This window comes from Melospiza georgiana, chromosome 3 (assembly GCF_028018845.1).
Source record: "Melospiza georgiana isolate bMelGeo1 chromosome 3, bMelGeo1.pri, whole genome shotgun sequence".
NCBI classification, from domain to species: domain Eukaryota; kingdom Metazoa; phylum Chordata; class Aves; order Passeriformes; family Passerellidae; genus Melospiza; species Melospiza georgiana.
Genome location: NC_080432.1, coordinates 45,094,445 through 45,105,236, shown reverse-complemented (window position 1 = coordinate 45,105,236; position 10,792 = coordinate 45,094,445).

Here is a 10,792-nt window from a genome sequence, read left to right as displayed (position 1 = left end):
TTTTAAAGCAGGCTCTGTAACAAGCTATTAGCTGTTCTTACCCCATGATACAAAACTACAGAATCTATAGTTATGTACTGTAGCCACAAATATTGTATCTGATTTCCAAGCCCTAATGATAAGGCAAATCTGTGAATTACAAAAGTAACAGTATTGTTCTTTGCTCCTAAAACCAACAGTCTGGGAAACCACAAATCACCTCAGGAGCTGCTATCAATGGCCCGATTAGTACAAAAGCAAGCAACTGAAGTAAGGTATCCAGAAAAAAAACCCCTTGTATAACATTATTGACAAATTCAATAATTTAAAGAGGATGAAACATGATATATCCCCAAATGCCAAAATTGTTTGCAATATTGATCTTTTGTATCTGCCTTCTGTTTCTCTAAAACCGTGAGGTGCAACTGGGTCACATTTTCAGGGTTTCTTCTACAAACCTAGGTTAATCCCCTCCCCCAAATATGCTACATGCGAAATTCTCACTTCTTTGCAGAAAATATTTTGCATTGGATTCTTTGTGTGGTTGTTCTTTTTTAACTGAATATTTTAAATGGCATTAGATGGTCTCCAAATTACCATGGGTCAACCAGCTATTTGATGATAACCTCCTTTTGCTGAGTAATAAAGACATGATAAGGCTGTGGGATATGTTTGTATGAGATACAGTGGCCCCTGTAGTGTGCTCTGGGGATTAAGGACAAGCCTTTCCTTTTTTAAATTTAATTTCTACATTTGAATTTCAACAGTACATAGTGAATGATAGTTCTAAATAAGAAGGCTGGGTAGAGCAGCTGTTCACAAGGTAAGGAGACTGCATTCTGCAGTTCAGGTTGAAAAGTTATGCATTAAGTCTTGGCTTTTCTGCATAATCTGGCCTGAAGGTAATGGAGGATGCTCCACATCTTCCTCACTTGTTAACTGGTACCGGGGTTATTTTACCCTGAATGTAAGCGTCCCCTCTGCTAAGCCCTACCTACACCAGTATTTCTTCTTTTGTTTGTGAAAGTATCTGTAGGCACATCCCACTGCTCTCTCAGATGAGCTAGATCAGATGTCTTTCGCAGCCAGTTATTTCAGTTCTTTAAAAGATTTGTTTGGGAAGAACACTGGAGGACTATCAGCTCACAATGACTGTCTCTTTGCTTATAAGCAGTATGTCAGGTGGTTAGTGTTTAGGCTTCAAAGAGTAATTTTTACCTTTTTTATTATGCTTTTCTTGTCTCCATTTTGAACTGCTTAACAGCTTGTATTACAAGAAGAAATTATATAGGTTTACTACTTTATTAGATTTGGAAGACATATTTATTACTATTAATAACCTAATTTTAAAAAAATATTCTGTAAAGAATTGTTCAAAATGGATTGCCTTAACATTCATAAATATTCGTTTCCTTCTGTACATTACTAGTAGAGAAAATTAAATATAGAACTTTTACAGAATTTAGATCTTCCTTTAGAAATGATAATGCTAAAGTATATTAGAAGAGTGTTGAAGGATATTTCAAAATCAAGTTTAAGTAGTGATATTCTCATCTTGAATCGTGAATTACTCAAGTGGACTGAAAAAGTTTAATTACAGTTTGAATAAAGAAACTCTGCTTAAGGAGACCATTACATTGCAGACACTAATGCTAAACTGTTAGCTAAATGCTAAACTGTTTTCCCCAGCCTCTCTGTTCAATCCTCAGCTCATTTTTCTTGGAATCCAGCTAGGAGGTTCTATAATGTTGCTCAATTCTCTTCAAGCTAGGCCATGCTCTTTGTTTGCCATGTTCAGACTGGGCCCCCCTTGTCATTAACAGACTTGATAATGACTTGAGGCTCACTTCAGTCAAGACACATCCTCAAGGCAGGCAGCAAAGGAGGAAGTGCTGATCTCCTCTCTCTGGTGACCAGCATTAGGACACAAAGAGATAGAATGAAGCTGCATCAGGGTAAATTCTGACTGGGCATTAGGAAAATGTCCTGTGAGAGGGTGAATCACCAGGCTTCCCAGGGAAGCGGTGACAGCACGAAGCCTGCCAGAGTTCAAGGTACAGCTGGATGACATTTAGCCATACTGTTTACTTTTAGGTAGTCCTGCAAGGAGCAGGGATTTGGACTTGATGAGCCTCATGGTCCCTTCCAACTCAAGATATTCTAACATTCTATATAATACTGAGATTAGTTTATTGATTTTGACATGGTGCTAGCCAGTGAGTACCACATTTGCCTAAAGTTAGAGTTACAGGGAAAGCTCTTGAAGTTGCCATGGAACCAACAGAAGGAACTTATGTTTTATCAATACTTTGATGGATGTAGCATTTATGGGATAGCCTCAAAACGGTATGTACTGAATTACAGAAAGACAAACCTGAGTCTTCTCTAAAAGCAAATTCTTGTCTCTTCTGGTGAAAACCTCATGACTGCCTTCACTTCTAGAAAGACAGTCCTAATTAACTCCCACTTTGTAATTCCCATTATCAGAAATAATATTCAATTTCTAAACATTCTTTCCTTTTTGAATGGACTCTTCTGTCTTTTATGCCTTGATGTTAAGACACAGATTCAAGAAGAGAGAATCTTTTCTAGTTCTCATTCCCAACCCCCCAGAAGAAATAGACAGAAGAAGCCTGTGAAAAAACTCTGTTTGGTATGTGACATTTATGTATTTTTAACCTATATAGTTCCTTAGAATTTCATGTGAGCTCTAAGAAGTACATAATGAGCAAACTGTGTGAATTAGAAGTGCAAAATGGTCAGTTGTGGATGGATTTTTACAAGAAAGGAGGAAGCACATTCCTGGTACAAAATCAACCCCTTGTAAATTCTACTTCTCTACCAAAGCATGGAGCATATTAAAGCTCTTAAAAGAAGATCCTGAAAGTGGCCTTACTTTGATTTCTTATAACGTTTCAAGAATTTGAATCTGTAAATTCTAGAACACCTGATAAATTTGGTTGATGGGTTTAAGCATTTATGTAACTGCTTCAGGTTTTTCAGCTTCTAACTTTCATTACATAAGAGTATTTAAATACTTTATAGAAGGGAAGTCAAGTACTGCAAATTAACTGGAAAACAAACAGCAATAACACAGTATACCTACTAAATACTAAGATATCTTGCACTGCATCAATCTTTTCTACCTTTTCCTCAGGACTGTCACAATTGCAAATGTTTTCTGCATGAAAAAAAATCTTAGTGACGCATCTAGGGATTATCTGAATCCTTCTTGTGCAGTATAAAAAGGGATCATATGCAACACAACAATTTTCAGGAAAGGGTAATACATAGTTCAACATTCAATAGATTGAACATTTGCAGTAATTTCCAGGCTTTATAGATTATCAAAATTCGACTTTGAAAAAGTTCTAATTATTTTCAATTTTCAGTCCCCTAAAAAAATCTGGATTTTTTCTTTCTAGAGTAGAGTGAACAAACTGTGATGACTGCAGTCCCTCCTTTGCCAGTTTTCCAACTTCACAGGGGTTTTAATATTTCATTTCAAGAAGATTTGGTTTAAGCCATTGAGAGTGTTTATGAGGAAAATGAACTCTTACCTTAGAATACATTTCCTGTGGATTTTATTAGAATGAAACACATCTTGTACCAGAAGTCAGCAAAGTTCAGCAGGAGCACATCTCATATATCTTACATTGTGGCTGTGATAGGTTGGAGCTATGGCAATTCTGCCTGGCTCTGCATGCAAGGGCCTAACCATATGATACAATGGAGGAAGCACTGCTTGCAGAGATAATATTCATGCTCCCTCACTGAGCTTTTGTCTTCCAGTATAACCTCACTCCAAGCGAGGGTACAGCCAAGTGAGGATGAGCTAAGACTCTTTCTTTGAAGCTGTGGCTCTAAAGGCAAACATAGCATGTCTATTTATGCTAATCTGATCCCAGAGTTCATATAAGGGAAGACTATCCTATATCCCAAGGATGTCAGACAGCTTTGATCCTTTCTGAATCACAGTCATTGATGATTCAGCAAAGTGTTGGTCACTTTGGTCACATTAATACAGCTGCACAATCACTGCATATTCAGATGGGTAAAATTACCTATGAACCAACAGATTTTCTGGCCAGCTCCAGCATGTCCCCTTTTGAATATGTAAAATGTAGCAGAAATATATATATGAGGAAGAAAAATAGTTTTAGGGCAGAGAAAAAGACTACATCATTCATCCTTCCTCATTTTTCTGAAAGGTGACACACTATACACATATTTGTTTCAATCTTCAAACCAACTACTGCTTATTGACGTGAATAGTTTTTAGAGACAGAGTATTGTCAACTTTGACTCATGTACCCCATATAATCAAGAAACAAAACTAAGCCAGATGAGAACTACACCAATGAAAAACCTAACTTTGACTGTTAGTATTTGCATTTGTTGCCTCCTTTGAACTAGTTTATCTTGGTAGGAAACTCTTCTAGCCCTCTAAGCTGTAAATCTTTTTGTGCTAGGAATCTGCTTCATTTTTGTTGTCAAGGTAGATGCACTTTCCTGAAAAATTTTATTTTTGCCTTGTATTGTTACAATCCACAAACTAGTACATATTGCTTTCTTTTTATCACCATCTTATTACATGTGGGTTTTTTCCTGTTAGCATTTGGCACTGATAGTAATTAATTTCCACCTCCTTCAAACAACAGTTGACATATTCTGCATTTTTGTTTTTTTGTACCTTAATTCTCCTTCACTCTGTTACTTTGTGAAATAGCATCAGGGCTGTAAAGTAATCAGGAGTTTGTAATGCAGTTGTCAACATCACATAATGAATTTACCAAGTCCTGTTGAGGCTGTACCTCTTTGACAGCACATCTGTGATATTTTCAGCACCCTTGCTGATACTTATGTTACTAAAGCCCTAGCAGAGAAACATAGTGAAATCCTTTACTGCATAACCACTGGGCTGAAATTTCGTCTGTAGTGTGTAATCACTAGCACAAAACCATGGTGCTTTATCTGGCTAAAGAGTGGAATGAATTCCACAGATCTTATCTCAATCTTTAGGTCTTTTACAGGCTACTTAATAACTTTTGGCATGCCTTCTTTGTATCTCAAATTTTATCTGCTAAAATGGAATAACTGCTTCCTTTCTTTCTCTGATCTCTGACTTGTTTATTCAGATAGAAAGCTCAAAAGGCAGAGACTATCACTTATATCTATGCAAAACCTTGTACAAAGAATCACAAGATCTCTGTCACAGCAAATGTGAATGAGACAGTGTCTGTAAGTTTTTAAATTATACCTGAGCCGTAATGTATGCTCGGCACCGATTAACAATAACCTTTAGAAAACTTGTCCTGAAATGTTCATCGTGTAGGTAATCTTCTGGGTCAGTCAAGCTTTATACAAAATACACTTATTTGCAAGGACACGATTGTCTGTAACTCAAACCACTCTAAATCCAGGCTGTCACGGTCTATTCTTCTTCTCTCTTGCATCAGCCGTGTGAGAACATTGTCCTCCAACTCTGCTCTTCTCTGTGTAGCTGGTCTGATTTAAACACACTGACCCCAAATGTTGTTAGATCAGTTGGACCATGATACAAAGATAAGTTTGTAGTTAAAGAATATGTGTCATATTGCCTCATGGGTCTTATTTTATCTTATTTTAGGGGGTGTCACACCAATAAATATCTTTCTGGTCACACAAGGAAATCTCATATCTGATGTAACACAACATAATTCTTATGGGGAAGAAATGTCTTTTGTGACATAACTTTCTGCTTTCTCTCAGTGAAAAATATTTCAGCAAATAATGACCCTTTCACCTGTATTTCACTAGAACCCACCATCCAAATGCTTATAAACACTTCAGTGAAAAATGTTTTAAATCAACTGTATCTACAGTAGACAGGATGGCACAAATATAGATGAATCATTTTTTCCTCAAAGTTTTACTGCACTTAGAAAACATGTTGTGTTAAAGCTTCTAATAGTTTGCAGTTTGACATTATTTAGAAAGTCCTGAGCTAATTTCCAAAAGGCAGTTGTAATTTAGGTAATTTTCCTAAGTTCAGAGTAATATCTTCAAAAATTAGGCAGCATATATTGAAAATTAATTTTCTGTGTTTAAAAAGTTTTGGATTATTTGAAAGTATACTCTTTTGTATGGTAGAAAAATATTTTTAAGTAAAAAATGTCTTATACGTAAGATTGCTTTGGATAATTTCTTTTTTAATACTTTTTGTGCTGAAAATTTTACTAAGTACAAAAATACACTACAGAGGTACTCTGCTATTAAAAAAAAGAAAAAAGTTTTTGTGCTATTTTGTTCTTTTCGAAAGACACTTCTTTCTTTGCACCATATTAATCTTTGTGAGAATATATTTAGGGGAGGTTTCAGAGTGCTGATTTAGAGACTGTTCTTTCCTTACATTGCCCTACCAATCCATCCTCAAAACAATATTCACTAATGTTTCCTTCTCTTTGTCTTACTTCCCCCATCCCCAAATTGAATTCACTTTCTCTGCATTCTTTTTGTTTGTTTGTTTCTGTAGTAGCATACAGGCATTGGAACATACTGCTCAGGGAAGTGGCAAAATCACCATACCTGGAAGTATTCAATAGGTATGTGGATGTGGCACTCGGGGATATAGTTAATTGGTGAACAAAGTGTCAAAGGTTTGATTGAATTATCTTAGAGATCTTTCCGAACCTTAATGATTCTATGATTCATGAAATGTTGTTCAATTTTTTCTCTTGTTCCTCTCTACATCTCAAATTCTGCAGATGTAGAGAATTTTTCCCTTGTTATCAACCAACATTTATGTATGTGTTGAAAATAGAAATGAAAAAGCATTCCTCTACCCCTGAACAACTGTTAAAAACATGTCCCTTACAGTGTTTTTTGTCTGCTGACTGCCACTTCTCTGGAACAATTTTAACAACTCACTGCAGAGCAAGACCCCTCGAGAGCTCTGATCTTGTCAGAAGTCTGCTTATTGAACTTAGCTGCACCAACCAGATAAATTCAGCATGAAAAACTCAAGCTGAGGTAGATGTGAACCTCCCCAGGAAACAGACAAAAAACGAGCCAGGACCCTTCACACAAATGTAAAGGGTCCCATTCTCACAGGAAGTGGACACCTATTACTTGTTGCAGATTTATTTTAAAGAAATGTAGGCCAAGTTTTGCCCCTTGGTTACAGGTTCATTATACAACTATTTTTGTTTCATGACTCAGGTGGGGATATAGAGGTGGAATAGAGGACAGAATTTGGCCCAATTAGTATGTGCCACTAATTAATATTATTTTAAGGTTCAAGATGAAATCTTGTCTGGCCAAGATTATTGAGGCTCAGAACTGAAAATGTTCTTTGGCTGTGTATGGATGGGTGTGGGGGAAGGGATGAAGGAGAGTGGAAATAGCAAAAGCAGAATTTGGTTTGAGATGGAAGATATCATATAATATCTCACAATCCCTAGAGAAAGTGAGAGCGTCCCAGTCCCTGCTGGTATCCATGCAGCCCATGACAGATCCAAGGGGCCAGTTTAGCACCCTCTTATGTCACATGGAGGTGGAAAGGAGACCATAGGAGAAACATTCTAGGCCTGGACTTCTAGGTGAAGTGGTATTTTGATGATACTTACAGAATTTTTTTTTTTATTACGGAATCATTTTATTTCAAATGGAAGATAGATTAATTGATGTCGCAGGTATTTTTTATTTGGTTTCTGAAGGAAACAAAGTTTATGTAATTATACTATTTTTCTGTCCATCCCAGTCTGTGTTCTGGAACATGCCTTATTTCAGCCAAATCTGACAGACAAGAGATATCTCAAGATTAATGATGTTCCTAACACGTGGTTGTTCTGTGTTAGGGTTTGTTATGTGTTTGTTTATTTGTGTTTGTGGAGGTTTTGTTGTGTTTGTTTGGGTTTTTGGATTTTTTTTTTTTTGTTTGTTGCTGATTTTTGTTTATTTTTAATCAGAGATCATGAAAAGAAGAAAAAAATTAAAGGTTAAAATTCCATGCAAGAGACACAGAAAAGTTTGGTTAATAGTTGAATTCAGAAAGGGAGGGCAAAAGCAGGGAACATTATGCGTATATGCGTATTAGATGATGTTTCCATGTTATTTCTGAGTTAGGAGTCACATGTGTTCATAACCTGAAATCTGAAGCATCTCCAACTCCAAAATTTCCCTTTAACTTTAGATTTGACCCTCCCATTTCATACTTGTGACTGCAATTCTTGCCCAAAAATTGAAGATAAAGGTATAAAGGTTTCATATTGTGCTGCATAGGATTTGACAAAGCAACAATGCACAAATAATTTACAAATCTCCATGTAGCAGTTTAGCTTTTTCTTACTTTTTTCCTACTGCACATCTAGTGACTTTTAATATTCTGACCTTGTGCTTGACACTGCAGGACATTGTACTCTAGGGAAAAAAAGATCTCTTTTCTCTTTCTTATTTTTTTTCCCTCTCTGGTCCTTCTCTATTGAAAATCCATGTTTTAAGGATCAGCAGCTGCTTCCAGGATGTAGCAGCAGATAGGCTTGGAGACATGGCCAGCATATCAGCATAGAGGAAACAGCCTGCTGCAATGGGGTTTTTCTTTGTAGGCTGATAGAATTAGGGGGGCTAGGAAGGAGATGGTGTTTTGGTAATTCTAAAAATTGTTTGAAAGACGATTAATTTAATCTGGAACAGGCCAGTGTTATTGGGAGGTTAAAAAGATCTGCCCATTTGAGTGTTTTTGTCAATTCCTAGATGAGAAAGCAAGTTGAGCTGAGCTGGGTAAGCAGGTGACAGTTCCCTTCCCAGCCGGCTGCCAGGCCCAGCACTGCTGCTGGAGCTGGTGTCACTCACAGCCCTCTGACTGGACAGCAGCTGAAGCCTGCAAGGCAATTGCTGCCTGCTGTTCTGGTCAGGTGTAGTACATTCTAAAAAGTGGGTCAGTGCTTGTATGCAGCCCAGCTCTGCATTAGAAATTAGTATTTTGTAAGGAGGCTTTAAATCTATTACAGGTGCATACATGCAAGGATTGCTATGCAGCCAAAATAAAGTTTTGTTATAGGAGTTTTTAGAGTTTTAGGTATATGCCATTTGCTGATAAAAGGTCTAAGGTTCTTCTAGATATGTTGAATTGCTGGAACCCCTTCATTAAAAGAAATGTGTTTAGAAAGCTGGAGCATAGGGAGGAGGTTATCTAGATAAGATTTTTGGAAGAAATAGAAACTGTCTTTTTAAAAAAGTAAATCTGTTGAAGCCCTACCTACATGTTTCCACTTATATCCTAATTTTCTTTGTATTGGCCTGAGTTAACTCTGCCCCCTACAGCATTCGTCCTGTTGGTATAGAAAATGGAAAATTCTGTAGATTGCTTTAAAGGAGTTCCTCTGAGTCTTGATAAGATGGGCAGCGAATTGAAGAAAATTGTAGCCTGAACCATGGTAAGGTAAAATCATATAATGATATGCATGACTTGCATCTATTGCTAATTATATAAGTGTGATGTTTGTAATTTCAGTCATCCTTGCTGCTGTAGTCATCTGCGCATGGAAGCAAAGGGCCCTGACAGGAGCAGGTGTTTGGGTAATTCTGAAAATTGAATGGAAGAGAAAGACAGCAGTTTTATCCAGCTCATACAGCCAATTGGAATTGCTTATCTACTACAGAACTGATTGAATTTTAATGAGTTGAATTATCTTTGAATTAAGTTGGTTGATATGGTTGCGGTAGTTTGAACAAAACTGGGGGGTTTTGCATAGATCTAACCTGGAAATAAACTGGAACCCAAAATCTGGAAAATAGCTCTTTACTCTTTTCAAATTAGATTAATAACCATGTATTCACTAGGAACTGACATTGTATTCTTAGCTTGTTACTTTGCCTGAGTAAAATTTTTAGGAAAACACAAAGATTTATAGTCATTAGATCACGTTTTCCCGCTAGAAATCTTTTCTGCTTGGGGTCAGCAAGCAAGATAGGCTTAGCAAGTATAGCTTGTTTGCATGATTTTAACAGACTTTTTCCAGGCTTCTTTTTTTGCCTTATCTCTCTCATTCCTAGTGAGAGTAGGACTGGGATAATAATAATGTTGGCAGTAGTAGTAGTAGAAAGCAGCACACCTACATGTCAAAGAGGGTGTTTGGAAAGAGGCACAAACTCTCTCTTTATAGCCTAGAGACTAAAAGCAACTTTAGGACTCCATTATCTGGCTGTCCTGGATAGGCAGAAAGAAGTTCCTCTGGCAGTTGAGAAGGTAGTGTAGCTAGGGAAGGTAGGATAAATGAGCCCTACCAAATAGCTAACATATGTTTTAAAAAAATCTTAATCCAGTACGGATGGTGGAATGAGACAATGCCTTGTACTGAAGTTCAGTGGCATATTGATTCTGTTGCAGTATTAAGGGATGGGGAGCAAAGCAGGTGGCAACTGCAGAGTGACACTAATAACTTTTCTTTATTAATATTTGCAAGCAGAAAAACCAAGGAAGATCAGAAGGATAAAGAAAAGGTTGAAGTGCTTCATGTACTGCTAGAGATAAAATGTGAAAATTCTTATGCAAAAGCAGCATAAAGCAGGCTCTCCTGATTTATAGCACATGCAGTTTTTCTAAGAACGCTATATATATGGATGTATATGTACACCTGTTGGGATATTATATATTTGAAGAAACATAGCGGCTCTTTTGTTTTCCCTTCTTTTCCTTTCTTCTGACTGAATGTTTGTATTTATTCCAGTCCTTTGGGAGTAGGTGCATCTGTGAGCATATAGAATTCCTAAATGGGCATCTGCAACTAAAGTTCAGTTCAGCACATCTCTAATCAAGTTATTCTGTGTGAGC